Source organism: Scylla paramamosain, chromosome 27 (assembly GCF_035594125.1).
Source record: "Scylla paramamosain isolate STU-SP2022 chromosome 27, ASM3559412v1, whole genome shotgun sequence".
NCBI lineage: Eukaryota > Metazoa > Arthropoda > Malacostraca > Decapoda > Portunidae > Scylla > Scylla paramamosain.
In genome coordinates, this window is record NC_087177.1 from 10,156,766 (window position 1) to 10,177,322 (window position 20,557).

Here is a 20,557-nt window from a genome sequence, read left to right on the forward strand (position 1 = left end):
AGTACGGTAAAAATATAAAAAACCACAAGAAATGTGAATATAGAAAAGGGAATGGGATGAACTTGCTCATCACACACAGATTTTTACCCATCAATAACAATTACCATACAGAAGCAAATATTTACACGTCATTTACCTTCTAGGGATCATACTGAAGGACTCAATCTCACAAGTCAACCCTCGCGTCACAGCACAGGAGAGAGGCAGCAAACGACAGGTAGGGCCGGGCACAGTGTGTTTTAGGTGGTGAAGATTCCTAGCGCCCTTCCTGCCTCTTGAGTAGTTTGTTCGTGACACTTAACACACTTCATACGTATACTTTGAACGTGAGGACACTTCAGGCACTTAAAGCACACATACACTTTGGTACAAGTCACTTACAGGCTTAAACACTGTAACCTAGATTACCTACACCGCCTCTCGCGAATCACCACGCCACTCTGCCACACCGAGCATGCTCAGAAGCTTCGCCAGTATTATTACGCATTTTTTCTCAGTTTTATCACAGTGAAGTATTTGCAATCAGTTTTATTTATTTAATATCTTTAAAAAATTATGAACCATTCTTAAAGATTGCAGAATTAATAGCAAGTAGCATTAAGTTGACGAAGAAGTCCCTACTCTAAGACTGTCCCAGGGATCATAAAACTGGAGACGCAGTTGAGAACTTGTATACGGAGATTCAGAATGGAAAACGGTTTATTTATTTATTTATTTATTTATTTTATCTATTTATTTATTTGTGTTATTCTTTTATGTAAACAGGTAGAGGCATTTTTAAGATATGTTTAACACACCTTAAATACGAAAGCAATACTACAGTAATACCGCCGTACCTCCTCGTGTCTGTAACTTAATGTCTCAAGAGGGAAGTTTCAAGACACGTCTCAAACTTTGGATGATCCTTTTCAGACTACACTTATTAGGGAGTGGCACCTTCAACATTTTTTATGCTTCCTTCTTGTCCTAGGCCAGAGACCGCCGTATATAAACCTAACTTAATCTAACCCTCTTACATAAAAAAAAAAAAAATAGAGAAAAAGTACTGTTGTAGCTACGTTTTCCCTTACGCAGTCTATCTACCTCCACCTTGGCCTGCCTCTTCGTTTCATACCGCACTAATTCCACACATTGCTTCTAGTAGTGCTATGAATTGTTGTATACTGCAGTGAAAGGTAGTGATGGTTAGACGTCGAAACGTTTTGAAAATGCAAACAAAACAATACCCCCATTGCCTGGCTTACGATACAATGAAGAGTCTTGAAAACCTCCCTGAATGATCCATAGTTCAGATGTGTTGCTACCGCTTGTTTCTAATACGGAGGCTCTGTAGAAAGCTATCCTGAGGTTGTTATATAAGTTAAAAAACAAATACGTAACCATGCAAACAATCAAACAGATAAGAAAGCAATTATTTAAGTTTAAACGCATCAGTAATTAGATAAGTATGCAAATAAGTATCTATATAATTATTTAAACTTACATCTTAAATAATTTCACATCAGCAGTCTTGTGTTTGTCTTCCTCCGTTACAGGAATTTCACTTTTACACTCTCTCTGAACTTTTTTTTCCTCGCATGTATTACTTCTTGAAAGCCTCCAGTGTGGGTGCATGAAGCGGATCGACGGTTGGAGAAAGGTGGCTATCCTCTCTCGCAACGTAATCCGCTTATGGAAAGAGCAACTCACTTCTTGAGAATGAAACGAACACTTATTTCTCTCCTGGTTCTTGGTTTATTACGCTATTTGCACTTCATTTTTTTCCACTATGAGACTCGGAGGAAAAGTGGATGATGCAAATGTTCCCTTATTATCGCGCACGGTTTTTTTAAAGGGGGTTGTGAAGTATTCTGGGGTTGCCTTTAGTCATTTGGGAGACTCACGGGCCAGGCTTTCCCACCAGCTCGCAAAATACTTGTACATGTAATCCGCTCCCGCATTCCTTCTTGTTCGGACGCATCTCCCTCCATTTCCATCCATCTTTCCAGCCTTCCATTTCTCCATTCCAATTTAGAGTCTTTCTTCTCTCTGTCTGTCTCTTCATCCGTCTTTCCAGCCTCCATTTCTCTATTCCAGTTCATTCCCGTATGATTTTATCCTGCTATCTTTCTTCTCACTGTCTGTCTGCCCATCCATCCATCCTCTCTTACTCTCAATTTAACTTCTTTCTAATGGATTTCCCAATCTTCCGTTTATCCATTCCTACATAATTCAACTCTTTCTCTTTCTCTTTCTTTTCTGTTAACGAACTCGTATTTATTACATTTCCACTGCCTTTCGTTTGGTCATTTCTGTAATTCATCTAATTTTCTTTTCGGTCGGTTATGTCTCTTCCATTCCAATCAGTAAACTTCTTTCCACTCCATTTCTCTACGCTCGCATTAACACCTTGAACCCTTTAACAGCTTTTATCCTTAACATAAGTGAGCCACCACGAGTCTGCCAAGCTTAAAAAGAATAAAATAAATAAATAAAAAATAAGACCACTAAAATAATTAATCAACCTGTTCACACCTTTAACTATTAGTGGTGTCTCTTGGAATTATGCTCTAAATCTTGCCTCGAACGGTTCTATTAAGTTTAAGAAGCCGTAGTTGTTAAATGCTTAAGAGGTTCAGGGATAGAATTTGCCTGAAGGAAAGTTGTGGAAGGCGAGGAATGGTGAGGAAAGGCATTAGCAGAATTGTGTTAGAATTGCCCAAGATAAGAAAGGATTCGAGTGATTTAAATTTTGGATGATCCTTTTTTGACTGTATTCTATAGGGACTGGCACCTTTAATGAGTCTTTTTTTTATCATAATGTTTTGCCCTCTTACGTAAAAAAGACGCCTGTTTTACCCTCGCCTTCTCTGGATCGTTAAGCTTTGCAGTATCTTAGGTTTGTACTGTTATCCATAAGCCTAATGATGGCGCCTTTAATGTAATGACAAACTTATTATTCTAGGTACGTGATTCTTTTGTGTTCATGTTATGTTGTCTGATTATTTGTTACACTTTCTCTTCCTTTTATTTCTTTTATGTGTGTGTGTGTGTGTGTGTGTGTGTGTGTGTGTGTGTGTGTGTGTGTGCTTTTACTTAGCTAATAATAGGCTAGTGTATATTGTCTGTGAGAAGTGATGAGAGAGAGAGAGAGAGAGAGAGAGAGAGAGAGAGAGAGAGAGAGAGAGAGAGAGAGAGAGAGAAGAGAGAGAGAGAGAGAGAGAGAGAGAGAGAGAGAGAAGGGTGGGGGGATAAGAAGGAAGGAAGGAGGGCTTGATCCAGGTGGTTCTTGAGGCAGTGGACCATGAAAGGTTTACACACACACACACACACACACACACACACACACAGCATAAGTAAACCCATGTGCAGTTTCTTTCCTTTCCCGATGAGACAGGGAGAACTCTGGATATACATAAACACACACACACACACACACACACTTCCTACCGATCCACTACATCACCTCCTCGTCATCTCCTTCCCTGCCCTTCCCTGTCAGGTCCACCCCGCCCTCAGACACCACCGGTAGCCTCTAGTCAGTTCCCTGCGGGGGTTTAACATAAGAGTTTGGAGACAATACTCACAAGATTTCTCCAGGAGGCAAGACGAACACCTGCATATGTTGTTTTGGGTGGAGACGAGGCACGATAACACGTCTAGGCTAACAGAAAAAAACCGGGTGAGTCAAAAAAAAAGGAGTAAGAAGGAAGACAGAAAGAGAGAAAGAGAGGCTGTCTTGTGCCTCCGCCGCTTCCACCACACTAAGACAACAAGGCCGCAACAGCAATTCACGCCACGGGGAAGGTTAACACTCGGCACCTCCTCTGTGTTGCTCCTGTTGAAGGCGCCACCACGCAGGCAGCAGCAGCAGGAGACGAAAGGATAGAGAGCGGATGACCGATAGACAAAAAAATCAGACGTGGAGATTTCACCAGGAGGGGCTGAAGGGGGAAAAACTGACAAAAGAGGCTACAGAGAAGATGTTTTTGCCGAGGAGAGAGAGGTGGGAGAGGTGGGAGTTTCATAAAAGGTTGATATTTACGAAAGAAAGAGATGTTTGTAGCGGAGGCCGGGCCGGGGTAAAAAAAAAAAAAAAGGTGGATATTCAGAGGAGAGAGAAAGAGCTATCGATGGGAGGTAGCGGCTAGACATATAAGGAAGATGGTGAATCAAGGGGGAGGGGGAGAGGAGGAAAAAAAAGTGAGGTGGATATAGAAGGAAAAGGAAAGGTATGATTAAAGGGAAGGAACAGAGAAAGATAGATAGGGAGAATAAAAAATGTTGACAATGTGCGGAGGAGAATGAAGCACGAGGAATCTGCTTTGACTGAAGAGAGAGAGAGAGAGAGAGAGAGAGAGAGAGAGAGAGAGAGAGAGAGAGAGAGAGAGAGAGAGAGAGAGAAAGAGAGAGAGAAAGAGAATATTCGTTTCCCATTATGCACATTAGCTATTTTTACAAACTAAACAAAACATATCGGTAAAATTTAAATAAACCTTTAAAAAAATAATAGGCTCATCAATAAAATATTTAAGAAAACAATAGCCAGAGAGAGAGAGAGAGAGAGAGAGAGAGAGAGAGAGAGAGAGAGAGAGAGAGAGAGAGTGTACTGTGGTAAGGAACTGGTCACGGTTAAGGAGGTACTGAGCAATAGAAAACGAGCAAGCAAAGGAGCTCACACGCCCTTACCACAACAGTGACGAGAAAAAATTAAGACTCTGGTTAGGATCAGAAAAAGGAGGAGGAGGAGAAGGAGGAAGAGGAGGAGATGGAAGAGGAAGATGAGGGCGGGGGAGGGGGGAGGGGGTAGGAGAACGAGGCGGAAAAGGAGGAGAGGAGGAGCAAGAAAAAGAAAAAGAAAAAGAGATTATTGGAAGGGATTCAGAACATACGTGGTAATGTAGCTATAAATGAAAACGAAATATGTAGTTAAGAAGGTCAGGTTTCAGAAAATTCATAAACATAAAAGTACAATTAGAAAGGATAGTACATTTCAAGCGGCCTCATGCACATTCTACGTAAGCTGTTTGATTTACATTACATTACTAAATTACATTATTACATTACGTTACATTACATTATTACTCACTCACAAGACAGATTATTGAACTTCGCAAGAACTAAATTGATAAACTGGTGAGAGTGGAGATTATTGAATTCTTCGTGTGTGGATAGATTTTTATAAGGAAGAATACAAAGCAAAAAAAAAGGAAAGAAAGAAAAAGAGAAATACCACAAGTTAGGATCCGTATAAAAGCCTAAAAATCACAAATAAAATATCCCAAAACTATGAAAAAAAGCCAAAAATAAAAACAGAGGCCTAAAAAGAAGAGCCTATCTCTACACTCCAGCACACACGGAAATGTAAACTCTCTCTTCCTCTCTCTCTCTCTCTCTCTCTCTCTCTCTCTCTCTCTCTCTCTCTCTCTCTCTCTCTCTCTCTCTCTCTCTCTCTCTCAAGTCACGCTCTTCTGAACACCCCATAAAAGAAACCACAAACAGTATTATGATGTAGAATAGCTTCGTCGACCCTCCCTCCATTACCTAAAGCAGCCCTAGGGAGTCCTGTTCCTCTCTCTCTTCTTTTTCCCCCTGAGTGTTTTGCCCCAACAACCAAGACAAGCCCTGCGGGGGGAAGAGGGGACGCAGGTGAGGGAGTGGAAGGTGTAGGTACAGTTAAACTCTTTTTCATCACCTGCTCTTGTTGTCACTTCGAGTCCTTGGTTCTGTTCCGCGGAAGATTGGGAAAGGTTGAGTTGGGAGGTTGGTGTACGTAAATGAATTAAATGTAGGAATGAGGAAGGAAGGAAGGAAGGAAGGAAGGAAGGAAGAAGGGTGACAGTGTAGGGGTAAGTGGATGAAAGGCAAGGGGTGTTTTAAGCTGGGTTATGTAAAGGAATGAGGAAGGAAGATGATGATAAGGGAGTGAAGGATGATAAAAAGGAGGAAAACAAAACTTGAGGTAAATTAGACGAAAGAAGAAGGAAAAAAAAATAACGGCGGTAAGGGGAAAGGAGAAAGAAAGAAGGAAACAGGTGATGGAAGGGAAAATTAGATGAAAGAAGGAGGAAGGGAGAGATAAATTACATGGAACAGGAAGAAAAGAAAGCAGGAACAAGGGAGCATGATGGAAATTAAAGTAAATCAGACGAAGGAGGAAGGGAAGGAAGGACGATGACGATAAGGGAATATTGATAAACGAAAGGAGGAATGAATATAAAGGTTAATGAATCTTCTACGTGAAATTTAATGCAGTGAAGTGAAGAAAACAGTGGAGTAACGAGAAAATAAAGTGATTACAGCGATCATTATTTACATTATGACCGAGAAATATAGAAATTGAAGGCTAATTCTAAGCTTTTATACATTGTTATAGATCTTCAAGAGAGAGAGAGAGAGAGAGAGAGAGAGAGAGAGAGAGAGAGAGAGAGAGAGAGAGAGAGAGAGAGAGAGAGAGAGAGAGTCTTACCAGGTGTGGCACGCCCAGCACATAAGTTCGTGTTTAAGTTACATTTCCATAAACCCAACAAGATTTGTGCCGCATTTGTGTCGATTCATTGGAAGCAACGCTAAAACTGAACTGATAGCAATGCAAGGGAAATATTGCTATACATTAATTTGTGTTGTGCTAGTAAATGGAACAGAATTTTGGAGGTAAAGATGGTAGTATTAGTGGTGGTGTTGGTGGTAGAAGAAGAAGAAGAAGAAGAAGAAGAAGAAGAAGGAGAAGAAGAACAAGAACAAAAACAAGAACAAGAACAAGAAGAACAAGAAGAATAAGAACAAGAACAAAAAGAAGAACAAGAAGAAAAATAAATAGTAGCAGCAGAAATTATAGTAGTAGTAGTAGTAGTAGTAGTAGTAGTAGTAGTAAACATAGTAGATAGTCGTAATGATAACAATAATAATAATGCATTTCTTGTTGTTATCGTTGTTTTTTGTCGCACGAAAACGAAAATGAGGAAGAGTTGTCGAAGGAGGAGGAGGAGGAGGAGGAGGAGGAGAAGGAGGAGGAGGAGAAGGAGGAGAGTGACAGGACTCCTCTACACCTGCCGGAGTGGAGTCAGCGGGGTGTGGCGAAGGAGGCGGCGATGGAGGGTGGGATGGACCATGGAAAGGAAGAAGGAAGGAAGAAGGGAAAGGAGGGAGTGGCCGGCAGTGGCGTGCGTGGGTGGGATTAAGGGAGTAGTTGAGGAAGGCTAGAAGAAAGGGAAAAAAGCAGTTGACTGGGGAAGAGGGAAGGCATGGAGAAATAGGAGTGATAAAGAGGAGTATGAATGGGGTTGCTACTACTACTACTACTACTACTACTACTTATAGTACTATTATTACCACTACTGCTGCTACATAGTTTTGTCACCGATAAAGAATGCATAAATACGAGTACGTACGCTTTTGACTGACTGACTGACTGACTGGTTAGTTGACTGACTGATTGACACACTGATCGATTACTTTGTCACTTATCTAGAGCTTCAAAATTTCTCCTCCGGGACAAAATAACGTACATAATGCAGCGTATCCTTACTAATTCAGCAGAAATTACCACTGCATTACAAGACTAACACAAGGGAAGTCAGTACAGTAAAATCCCTCTTATCCGGCATTCGAGTATCCGGCAGCTTCAAGTATCCGGCACATTTTTCCTCGAGCCTTAAAATCAATAAAAAATCAATGTGTACTCATAAAATCGATTAAAATTCTCGTGCGAGGCATACTTTGGTCCCCTCGCCCACCAGAGCGCACTGCTTTGCGCCATCCGTAGCCCACTGCACTGTGTTTACTCAGTGACTCAGTCCCGCGTGTGCACTGTTTATCGCCTGACGCCTTCATCATGCCTAAAGTTGTAGAAAAGAGGAAGCGTGTTGTGCTTATACTTAAGCAGCTGATCAGATCAGCTGCTGATTAAGATCAGCTGATCTTTGTTATGGTAAGATTGCGTGAGTGTAGGGTGGTGATTGTGGACATAATTTCACTTCTATTCAAGTATCCGGCAATATTCAAGTATCCGGCATGTCGGCGGTCCCGTTGATGCCGGATAAGAGGGGATTTTACTGTAATACTAAAGTGACAGAAAATATTTACAGCAGGAGAAATAAAAGATCAAAAAGGTCACGCAGGAAGATATTATTAACTTCATAAAATATAACGCATCTATTTATAAATGGAATATAACTTTTTTACTTACGCAGTAGGAAAAAAAAAAGAAAAAATAACACAGAAAGACTTCATTACCCCCATAAAATACTAAGAATTAATTTAAAAAACAGAATACAAGTTTATGTTAATCAGACCTCAGAAAAAAAATAAATAAATAAATAAACTTGTTTTACTGCATGGATTGGTAGATAATCTGCTGTTATTATCCTCAGCATCATCAATTCACTTAGTACACTGTTCCAGGACTTGATCAGGCAGCCGGTGTGTGTGTGTGTGTGTGTGTGTGTGTGTGTGTGTGTGTGTGTGTCGTCTGCCTACGTTTGCCATATCAGGAAAATACGCCACTCATCCTAGCGAGGGGGAGGGGGAGCAAAAAACAAATTCTGCTTAAGTTTTCCTTGAACGACTTCCTACAACCGTCCCGTCTGATTGCCGCGTGTGTGTGTAACTTCACCCCTAATACGGAGATGCTCATCTTCATTAGAAAAAAAATATATATATATATATATATATATATATATATATATATATATATATAATATTATATATATATTATATATATATATATCATATATATATATATATATGTATAAATAAAATGAATAAATTTCTTGAAGACGATAGACGAATCAAGGCTCTTTTTTAAGGATCGTTTTTATGTCCCTCGTTATCTTCGGCAACTTTTCCTCCTTGTTCATTCGTTCACGATTGGTTGTTTCGATTATTGGTATCAGAAATTCAGTGATAAGGTGGTGGTGGTGTTGGTGATGGTGGTAGTGGTGGAGGGAGGTATATTCTTACACATACCACAGTTCCTTTTTCCCTTTCTTCTTATGTACCTTTTCTAATGGAAGAAATAAAGGAGGAAAACAGAAGCTAAGGTAAATTAGACGAGGAACGAGGGAAAAAGAAAAAAAAACATGGCGATGAGGGAAAGGAGGAAAAAAAGAAGCAGCAGGAGATGAAGGGGAAATTAGATGAAGGAGGAAGGAAGAAATGATATGGGAATGGAAAAAGCAAGAACGAATTTTATACACTAAGACACATGACATCTCACTATACTCTAGATCACTGTGGAGGTGGTGATGGTATTGAAGGTACACACATTTCACAATTTCCTTTTCCTTCTCCTCATATAGCTTTTTCTTCTGATCTGCCACGGAAATTCTACAACATAAGACAAGTGACACCTTAATGTACTCTGAAAAAAAAAAAATGTTATCAAACCATTCTCTCAAACTATTTTAATCCTGTGAACACCAACAAAACAGCAAGAAACACTTTTTAGAATCACTCAAAAAAATGTAATGAAAAAAAAATACTGTACTCAATACACTAAAGCACAAGGGTTAATGCAAAGAGAATTACACTGAAATATAATTAGTACTTACCTAAATTGCAATACGAGGATGCTGGAAAATTAAAGCAAATATAAAACTTGTACTGGAATAGAAACTACAAATATAATTCAATAAAAATAAATGTGTTTCTTTGATAAGACAGTAATAAACTTAAATAAACGAGTCTTATCCGTAAATTAGACTTCAGGGAGAGAGAGAGAGAGAGAGAGAGAGAGAGAGAGAGAGAGAGAGAGAGAGAGAGAGAGAGAGAGAGAGAGAGAGAGAGAACGCACCTAAACTAAAATTTGCTAATGAAGAAATGCCTCATTGGTTCTTGATAATGGGAGAGACGAAGCGATAAAGGTAAAGAGGGAAAGGAAGGGAGAGAGAGAGAGAGAGAGAGAGAGAGAGAGAGAGAGAGAGAGAGAGAGAGAGAGAGAGAGAGAGAGAGAGAGAGAGAGAGAGAGAGAGAGAAGCTATAGGGGAAGGGGGTTGGATAAAAAGGAAGGATAAGGAGGAATAACAAGAGGGAGAGAGGGGGAGAAAGTAGAGTGTGTGTCTAAGAGAGAGAGAGAGAGAGAGAGAGAGAGAGAGAGAGAGAGAGAGAGAGAGAGAGAGAGAGAGAGAGAGAGAGAGAGAGAGAACACCAGATGGGAACCGAGACGAGCGCGGAGGAAGCTTTGAGTGAGTGAGGTGTACTTGTGTTTACTTGTGTGTGTGTGTGTGTGTGTGTGTGTGTGTGTGTGTGTGTATGTGTGTGTTGTTTTCCTCCCTCACCTCACTGAACAATTTATTCACTCCTTCACAAACTCACATACAACACAACACCTTAACTAAAACTATATGTACAACATACCTTTCTACCCTATAAGAGGGAATACGTCACTTCTAGAGAGAGAGAGAGAGAGAGAGAGAGAGAGAGAGAGAGAGAGAGAGAGAGAGAGAGAGAGAGAGGGAAGTCACGTTTCGATCGTGGGAACTTAGGCACATGTCCTCCTGACACGTCAAGGTTAAGGGCAGAAAGAGAGAGAGAGAGAGAGAGAGAGAGAGAGAGAGAGAGAGAGAGAGAGAGAGAGAGAGAGAGAGAGAGAGAGAGAGAGAGAGAGAGAGAGCACAAATGTCTTCTTGGTACATTGATAAAGAAAAGAGAAAGAAAGAAAAAAGAAAATGAGGAGTGAAAGTGGAGATCTGAAATGCGTGAATAGAATATTTGCTTCTCTCTCTCTCTCTCTCTCTCTCTCTCTCTCTCTCTCTCTCTCTCTCTCTCTCTCTCTCTCTCTCTATCTATCTATCTATCTATCTCTGCTTCCACATTCTGGCTTCCTCCCTCCCTTCTCCTTCTCTCTCCCTCTCTCCCTCCCTCCTTCACTATATCATGTTCCTCACTTCCTTACAGATGACAAGACCAGCGTGATGATTATTAGATTAATATTATTATTAGCTCGTGTCGCGGCTCCGATAAATTAAACCTTTTCTCACTCCTTTATTTCCTTCCCGTTTTGTTTTGGTTCGTTTCTTTTATTCATCGTCCTAATGTGTTGTGTTGTTTTGTCTATTTTGCTTTATTTTTGTTTTTCTCTGACTGCATTTTTTTCAGTCATGTTATTGTTTGTTTTGTTTTGTTTTCCTATTTACAATCTCTTGTTTTCGCTTTCTTCCGCTTCCTTAATATCCTCCTCCTCCTCCTCCTCCTGCTTCTTCTCCCGTTGTCTTTCTCCCTCTCTTCCTCCTTTCTTCCCTCCTTCCCTCTTCGCCTCCCTCCCTTCCTGAGGCTACTCTCCGCCCCAGGCCTTCACCTCCTGGCTTCACTTAGGGTAATTATCCACCAAGAGAGTTCCTGTAGTGTATCCAGACCTACCTCCTCCTCCTCCTCTCTTCCTCCTTCTCCTCCGCCTTCCTCTTACTCATGCTGTGCTGTCCTTTATTCTTCCTCTTCCTTTTTTGCTTTTCTTATCACTTTCAGCTTCAATTCGTTTGCTTGTACTAAGTTTTATCTCATTTTCCTCCTTCTTCTCTTTCATCGACTCCTTCCCCTTATTCATGGCCTGCCCTCCGTCTTCCTGGCTAACCTCTATTTTACTTATGTTCCTACCTCTCTCACTTCTCTTTCTCTTACGGGTTTACTAACGTCTGGTAAATTTCCTGTAATGTCTCAAGATTTACATCCTCCTCCTGCTCTTCCTCCTCCTGTTCTTCCTTCTTTCATCAGCTTACTCATGCTCTAGTCTCCTTCACCTTTGCTCCTCCACGCTGTCTCCACCTGCCCAACTACCATACTAGCAAGCATTTATATTCTCCCTCACACACACACAAAAAAAAAGGCTCTTATTTCACACTGCAGTTTATTTAGTTTCTGAGCACACATTTGTAATTACTCTGCCTTATGAAGAAATAATAACTTTAAATTGCGCTTTCTTTATTTTTCTCTCTTCTTTTACAATGACTGCTTTGTTACTCTTCATCTAACAGTTTAATTCAGCGTAACGTGGTGTGGTGAAATCAAACATTCAAGCGAAGGTATGAAAACTTGCTACCTACTGTCTGAAATCGTCATGTCTTCTATAGACTGGCCCTTAAGATTTTCAGTCATATTCAAACCTTCCTTCTCTTTACTCTCATTACTCTAAATACCCTTACTTAACCCTCATTCTGTGTCTGCACTTACAAATGTTCACTCTTCTCTTGCCTCTCCGCTTCTCTCCTTCCTCCCTCCCTCACAACTTCACTCCCGTCTGTCAACCTTTCACCTTACCCGCCTCCTCCTTCCTCATCACCCCGTCCACCCTCACCCTTTACTTGCGTCCTCCTCCCTTCCCTTCGCCCCTAATCCTTCTCCTCTTCCTTTTACTTTTAACTGCGAATCCTGCTCCACCCGTCTCACTTTTTCTTCCTCAACTTCCCCGTCCGTTATCGTTTATCCCTTTCTCCTCTTTCCTTATGCTCTCATGTTTTTCTTTGCATCATGTCTGGTATTCTTCTTCCGCCACATTTCTTATCTGCTTCCTCTAACCTTGGCACTTATTTTAATGTCTGGATTTTTTTTCTCTCTCTTGTTCATTATTCATTCTTGATCGCTCATTTTCGTTTTCTATTCACTAAGGGAGTGATTCTCCTCCGCCCTCCCCGTTTAAAAAAACTAATGAACACATAATGAAGAGCAAGCCGCAGCAGACGTGTTGGCCCTTGCGAGGCTGTTCGTCATCTGCTGCAATATCCGAACTAAAGAGATAATAGAACCATAAGGGCAAAGGCTCTTTATTTTGCACACCATTCAAGTACTTCTCTCCATCGCTTGATAGAACCTCCCCAAAATTACCAGTGTTATGATTAGGCTCACTTTTATTCACACCTTCCCCTCCACCCTTCAGACAGATAGACCGCAGGCCGCCAGATTGAGCCTACTTTAAGCCTCTCTCAAGTAGAACCTCACCTTTCACTCATGCCTATAAACTCCATGAAAAATCTCCGTTACTTTGGTTCTTGTGTCTTATCATCTTTCCTTCCTCCCTCTTGACTCTCATTTCTTTTGGTGTCCTTCCCGAGTGTTATTGGGACTCGTAAGCTGCAGTGCGTGAGTCAGGAATCAGGTGTAATCTTAGGACGGTTAATAACTCCTCCGCATCTCGCTTGAAGGATCGGCACATTTTCTTTAGCCTCTTGATTACCCTTGTGTAACCTTCGATTAAGCTGTTCCGGTCCTGTGAGGGAAGGTTTGAGGTTTTTTTTCTTTCTTAACTCTCTCTCTCTCTCTCTCTCTCTCTCTCTCTCTCTCTCTCTCTCTCTCTCTTGCTCTCCCTGTTTTGTTAGGTTATTTTTACAGACGAACTTTTCCTTATTTAGTTTTCCTCCATTTTCTTGATATTTGTTAAACACGTCAAGAATAAAATGTGCTCAAGGATAATACGCGCCCCCCTCCTTCTCTCTCTCTCTCTCTCTCTCTCTCTCTCTCTCTCTCTCTCTCTCTCTCTCTCTCTCTCTCTCTCTCTCTCTCTCCCTTTAATTATGTCCTAGGTCTTCCCGCTGCCTCACCTCACGCTACTCTTACCTCAACAACAGGGAAGGAAGGAAGGAAAGCTTACAGGAAGAGGACTCATGGTATCTCCTTACGTCGCCGTGTCCCCTATCTTCCCTCTCACCCGCCTTCTCCTGTCCCTTCCCCCTTCCTTCCCTGACACCGCTGAAGACGCCACCTGTGCTCGGGAATCATTATCTCTCCCCCTTCCCCCTTTCCCCCTCGTCTACTTCCGCTCGCTCCTGCCACACGTCCCCCTAACCACAAGACTCGCCCGAGGCCCAACACACGCGCCGGCGGGGATGGCAATAGCCGCCCCAGGAAACCAGAGGGCAGACAGATAAATAACCGCAGCGAGGGAAGACATTACCAGTGAGCGGCTAACTACTGTTGCTCCGCCTCACTCCCTTCCTGACCTCCTGTGACCTTCAGGAGTAAGTTAAGGGGAACACACACACACACTCACTCACACACACACACACACACACACACACACACACACACACACACACACACACACACACACACACACACACACAGGGAATGATGACGCGTGCGACTCTGCAGAAGGTGGAGGAGCAGTGTTGCCTTGCCAGAGGGAAGGGATACGTTCAGTTGGCTGTTGGTGCGGCTAAGATTCCCTTCAGGAGTCAACAAGGAAGCGTGCGTGGACACCGACTCTTTACTCTTTACTCTGCTGGTCGTACGGTCCACACACATGCAGGAAATTGAGAGTTTGGGGGAAAAGAGAAGGAAGTGACAAAAGGCCGATTGCGGAGTAGGAGGAGGACGACGAGAAAGAAGAGGAAGGTCGCGTAAAGAGTGAGGGGGAGGCTGGTGGAGGAGGGACTGTTGCACCACGGGCATTTCCGGAGTAACGCCCGCGGGAGCACCTGAACAGGGCCTCCCCGTCAGGGCCGCACCGGCAGGAGTGGCGCCACAAGTCACCAGGTCTTGCGGTGGTAAACACACGTCAGTTTCTTACAGACTGAGGTCACAGACTCAGACTTCTTGCAGCAAACGTTCTCGAGGTCACTTTTCTTCAGTAACAATACATTTTTAGGGTTGCGAAAAAGAGTTCAAATCCGCTGTTAATGGCAAAGCAAAACAAACATAATGAGTTTCCATTCCTCATGAGAGATTGTAGCCCTCAGATGGTTGGAGGCAGGTGTCCCTCCCCATTAGGAGCCAGAGAGCAGGTGGAGGGAGGATGAGTATGGGAAGCGATGGCGTAATGGAAGTAAAAAACACATACACAATTCTGGGAAGTCGTTGCTGCTGCGGTGACGAGATGCTTGAGGTGCCAACGCTCTGTGCTTCCTGCTCCCTCAGACCCTCATGTTCTTCCCCTACCTTACGAGAGAGACACACAAGCACTATTCACGCGGACCTCGGAATTAAGAGTCAATCCCTATGCATACAAATTAAACTGATGAAGACTTAATAACGTGGGTGTAACGAGCAAAAAAGTCCATGTGTCTTACTCGACGTGGCTAATGTCTGGAGGCGACAGGTGAGGTTGAAGACTTCCGCTGAGTAAGACTAGTACGTAAATTCGTGCTGACAAAAACACTTAGACACGCGTTGCAGCAGAGGGTGGAGGAGATGGAGAGAGTGGAAGGATGGAAGTGTAGGTGTGCTGTGTGGGTGGAGAGGGTGGAAGGTTATGTGGTGGTGGGTGGCAGGGAAGGTTTGTGTTGCTGCATGTTGCACTGCGTAACAAGGCAGGGGTGTTCGTGCGCGTGACTCTCCCTAGCGACAAAAGGAGCGACGGACGGCCTGCTTGAATACACACTACGTCTCGCCACCGCCTCTCACCTTCACCGTTCACAACATTACACTTTACGTTGTTATTTTCTTATATATATACTTTTTTTTATTCGTACCCCGATTACTCGACTTTTGCAGCGTGTCCTTGGGAGCTGCGGCAGAGGCGGCGATGTGGTGCGTGAGTTCATATCAGAATTCTCGCATGATTTCCCTTTTTATGATATCTGTGGGCAAAATATTAAATTGACAGCAGAGGGACATCCGAATGTGGTCAGGGTTCGAAGCAATTCGTGAATACTCAACCGCACGATCGGGGAAAGTTGGATTTTTGCATGTAGGTGTGCCAGATAGTATTGGTATCCTCATTCTCATCCTACATTCCCTTACTTTATATAGAAAGGAAGAACCAACAGATCTTGTGCTGCATATTCTTCCGTGTGTGTTTGTGTTATGCAGCAAGAACATAATTATTCTCATCCTCTTTCTTATCCTACATCTCTTACTTTAGAATACAGTGCACTAGCTTCTCACAAGGAGCCTCGCAAGGAACAAGAAATCCTGCTGCTAATTCTTCTTTTGAGTTTATATCGTATAGCAATAATATCCTTATCTTCATCCTACATCTCACCCTACATTGGCTTCTCACATGCAACCTCGCTAGGACCATTAATCGGGTGTTGTTTGCATTTCCTTTGTGTTCCTCAGGCCTATAGTGTATCTATAGGGGCACCTGGGAGACAGGAGACAGTACGGTACCTGTCGCATGTGGCTGTGGCAGGTACCGTCCAGGTTGTCCCAACGTAATTGGAGGGCGGAGCAGCGTAGCGTGACTCCCCCGGGCTGCCATCCTCCCCGCCCTCCCTTCCCTCCCTCGCCTCGCTGCCCTCTCAACTCTCCTTCTAAAACACGAGCTTGTCTATCGCACCTCAATCAAGCGTGACACGTTGATTGATAAAACGTGTTTTCTTTTCCTAAGCAGCATCTGAACCCTGCAGGAATGGCGTTAGGGGACGTGTGTGAACCGTAAACGTGAGAGTAGCGTGAGATTTTGGGAGCTCTGCCGAGTTGGGGAGTGACAGTTTAGCGAGCCGCTCTCAAGGTCCTCCAACCACCAGCTTCCGGTGAGGGAGAGGGAGTCACAGAGGAGTTGCCACTTCCCAGCACCCATCTGGTCCCTATTTTACCCACTCCCGTCAACTCCACTCCAGGCACAGGACCTCGCAGCAGATCAGAGCAGGTCATGGGGGGAAGAAAAAGCACGCTGGAGTCACGGGTATGATGGCAGGGCGCGGCTGGGAGCATGTGGCGCCGGGGAGGTTAGAGGGGCCGAGGAAGGGAAAGTGGGCGGATGGCGTGTGGCGAATTGTGGGCGGCAGGCGTTGGGAGGGAGTAGGGTGAGGCGGGATGGGAGGTGGAGGGAAGGCGTAGGTAGGGAGGGAGGGATGGGTGAAGGGTGGCGGGCAGCAGAATAGCCGGAGGGAGCTGGCAGGAGGTGGCGTGAGGCGAGGAGAGGGCAGACCGCCACGCTCCCCGGCAACACTCTTATAGCCTCACCTGGCCCCTCGTTACCCCGCAAGATAGTGGCTCGTGTCCTTAAAGCCTTTGTTCTCTCATCACGGCTATTTTCAGAGGCCACAGAGGTGATTAGTCAGGTTTACATGTGTCTTTTATACTGAAGATGCAGAATTCTTGTCAAACTATCATTAGAATCATGAACACGCCTTTGAAAACATCGAATAACGTCCACTACAGACTGTTGCATGAGAGATTAACGATAAAATGTTTAGGAATGCAGTATAGCAGCGCTCTCGCCTCCACCTGGGACATCATTAGCTACGTACTGCTTGCAACATTGCTTCAACGTAAACTTTAAAGCAATACTGTTCAAATGGAGTGATATATAAGTAGAATAGACATTTACCACGTTAATGCAATCAATAGGAAACTTTACAAGATTAGAAGGTGGACATAAAGGGACCACATACACACGTATAGGCTTATTGGTTACTTGGTTCAATTTATGTTATAGTCATTTTATTTCTCTATCTTTTCTTCCTCCATCCTCTCTTCCTTTTTGAAGCTGGCGAGGCTGTCACAAAGGGAAAGCCTCGTGTCCCCCAGATGTCGCTTGCTGTCCTCATCATAATGATGACAATATCCGTTTCACAAAGGCTTGATAATCCTCCACAACTAACTCGAACCCCTTGAAGAGTGGATCAGGTGGCGGGAACGCGGCTCGAGTTGCAGCACCTGATCCGCTTCTGTCCGCTGACGTGCGCACAACGGCACAACGGACTGACCGCGCCGCGCACACTGGCCAGCTTGGGTTACTCTACTGAACTTTAAAAGGACGTTTGGGAGCTAAATTCCTCTACCCTTTTTTTAAAATCCTTCCTTTTCAATAGCTCACAAGAAAAGAAAAAGAAAAAGAAATTCCTGTGACCCTTTCATGTGGATTTTTCTTTATTATTTGCTTTTATTCTTTTCCTTTTCCCTTTTCCATCTGTATTTTTTGCTGCGCCACCGTAATACGTTTCTAATCGTCAAGGAGGATTTGACGAAAATCTCAAAGTATATTTTTTATTCCCTTACTTTTCCGTGACCATTTTTATCCTAGTTTTTAGTACAGTTTCTATCTTATTTCTCATAGCTATTTCTCACTTCCAGCTTCCCTAATAATCGCCATGCACACACACTCACCACCCCACCATTAAGGCTGCAGTTCACACCCAGCTCTTCCTTCACCGACTCCCCGCCAGAGCTCGTGCCGTCAGCCGCAGCATTCATCTCGCCTGCAGCCCTCTCTCTATCCACAGCCTCCACGGTGCGCTGGTTCGCCTCACTGCTGCACAAGACACACAGCGCGTCATTTTACACCGGTGATCACATCTGACCACGCCCAACACCGTCTACCTTTCTCTCTCTCTCTCTCTCTCTCTCTCTCTCTCTCTCTCTCTCTCTCTCTTAGAAGGGTCTCTTACATGACGAAAACTTGCAATACTTCTCATGTTTGAAGATCATCAAGTTTGGTGTTCACACACACACACACACACACACACACACACACACACACACAGAGAGAGAGAGAGAGAGAGAGAGAGAGAGAGAGAGAGAGAGAGAGAGAGAGAGAGAGAGAGAGAGAGAGAGAGAGAGAGAGAGAGAGAGAGAGAGAGAGAAAACCAGCAAAAAAAAAATAAATAAAAAATAAATAAATAAATAAATAAATAAACATCACAGCACAACACTAGGCTTTGACACCAACATGCATTACACATCACCTCTTGACTAAGCTTGCAAGTAAACACGCAACATAAATCACCCGTTAATTAGTCCTTGATGTTTACTAAGCTTTGACAAGAACATACATTTATAGATTAGCTGAATAGTAGGCTTTGTCATGCGCGTGTAGTACAAGTCACCTGCTTAATCGTGTTACTTGCTTGAGGCGTCTGTTGGGCAAGAATATATAGCTTTTGTTTGTGTATTGCTTACATAATATAGGTGAACTGCTTTTTGGTTGATTCTTACTTCGTTTAGGCTTCTTGCTATTGCCATGTATCGTATAATAATAATAATAAAAAAATATCTATATACAAAGCAAGGAGGAAGCAATGTTTACCTCAGACGTCAGCACGAGAGACCGCAGCGCAAAAATAATTATCTAAAAGATCCTTCACTTTCTTACAATTGTCCGGCTGCTTTAAATTTGTCGTATAGTGTAATAAGAATAGTGATGAAATTAATAATAAAGGAAGATCAACCAAGAAAGGAGCGATGTTTTCTTTATATATTACCTTTACAGGAAAGCATGATGTTTTTAAATCAGTCATTCAAAGTTCCCTCACACATCCTCGACTACCTAGGAGAATTCCAATACTGACAGACTTATAAAACGTCACTTGTACTTCAATTCGTACTTCTGGCTTCATTTTACAAGGAATACTAAACTCTTGAAAAATACAAAAAGTTAAAAATAAAGAACGAATTACTGTAAAATATAACATAGATACTTCAGATCACTAAATGTCGACATCACCGACAAGAATATTGCATTTTTATTTTATACCTTACATAATATTATAGTGAACATTTACACTTACAAAAATACGAAAGTAATAACGAAACATAAATCATATCAAGATGAATCAAGAATAGCCTAATCACCTGCAAAATATCGACATGGGAGGTAACAAGGAGGAGCAATTCGCGTGTGCTTCGTTGTGAGTGTTGTGTGGTACGGCAGCTCGCGTGAACTATCGAAATATTCCTATCCCTTGTGATGAAGAAGCCCTGCCTGTGTTTGATACGGGAAGCAGCAGCCACAGTGCACCACCCACGTGCGACAGTGAGGTAATGTATAGTTGGATTAGTGAGATAGAGTTAGATTAGTGACGGGTAGGTTCCTCTTCCGCCAGCCAAACGTGGGGCAGGGGAGGTGAGGCTGCCCGGGGTATGATGATAATGATTGTCTTGTTTCCTTGTGTATTTTCCCATAATTAATTGTGTTTCAGAGACCTGTCTTTACTTTTTTTTTCCTTACCGATGAGCTTGTGGTGTCAGGAACAATTTTGAAATGCATTAATTTATTATTTTCGGTAACTACGTAGTTCGGAATGTTCGGGAAGGTGGCACCCCTGATTTCTTGTTGCGATAGGCGATTATTATTACTATTACTGTTATTGTTGTTGTTGTTGTTGTTGTTGTTTACCTAGTACACTCCACACGCTCCCAACACATGGTATCCAACCCCTTAAGGGAAAATGACGCAGTGAAATGAAATGGTGGTGGTGGTGGTGGTGGTGGTACAACTTCTCTCCCCCACACACAGGTATGCACTGAACCTTGTATACACATTATGGTAATATTAATGATCCGAGTATAGACTCTCTCTGGCGTATGTAATTTATACCTGCTCGCCAAGGAGAATATGTGCCCGCTAATCGTACTACAGTTACCTAATCTAACCTACATAGAGTCGTGGTGAAGAGGTCAAGAAAACAGGAAACCCACGCTGACCTGACTTGCCCTAGATCACATCATATACTGCATTCTCAGAGTTTCTTACAGTGAGGCAGCATTTCACATTATTTCAACATACACGAACTTATGTACATTATTTATTTTTTATGTTGCGATTGAGAGTATGTAGTATTTGCTTTCCTTTTATTTATTTATTTTTTTAGGTTTGTATATGGATGAGTATACCATATGCACGTACATATATAGTTAAAAATGGGAGGCGAAGGTGAATGTGCTACGGCAACAATACGAGTGAAGGGTGTTGGTGAGAGGCCCA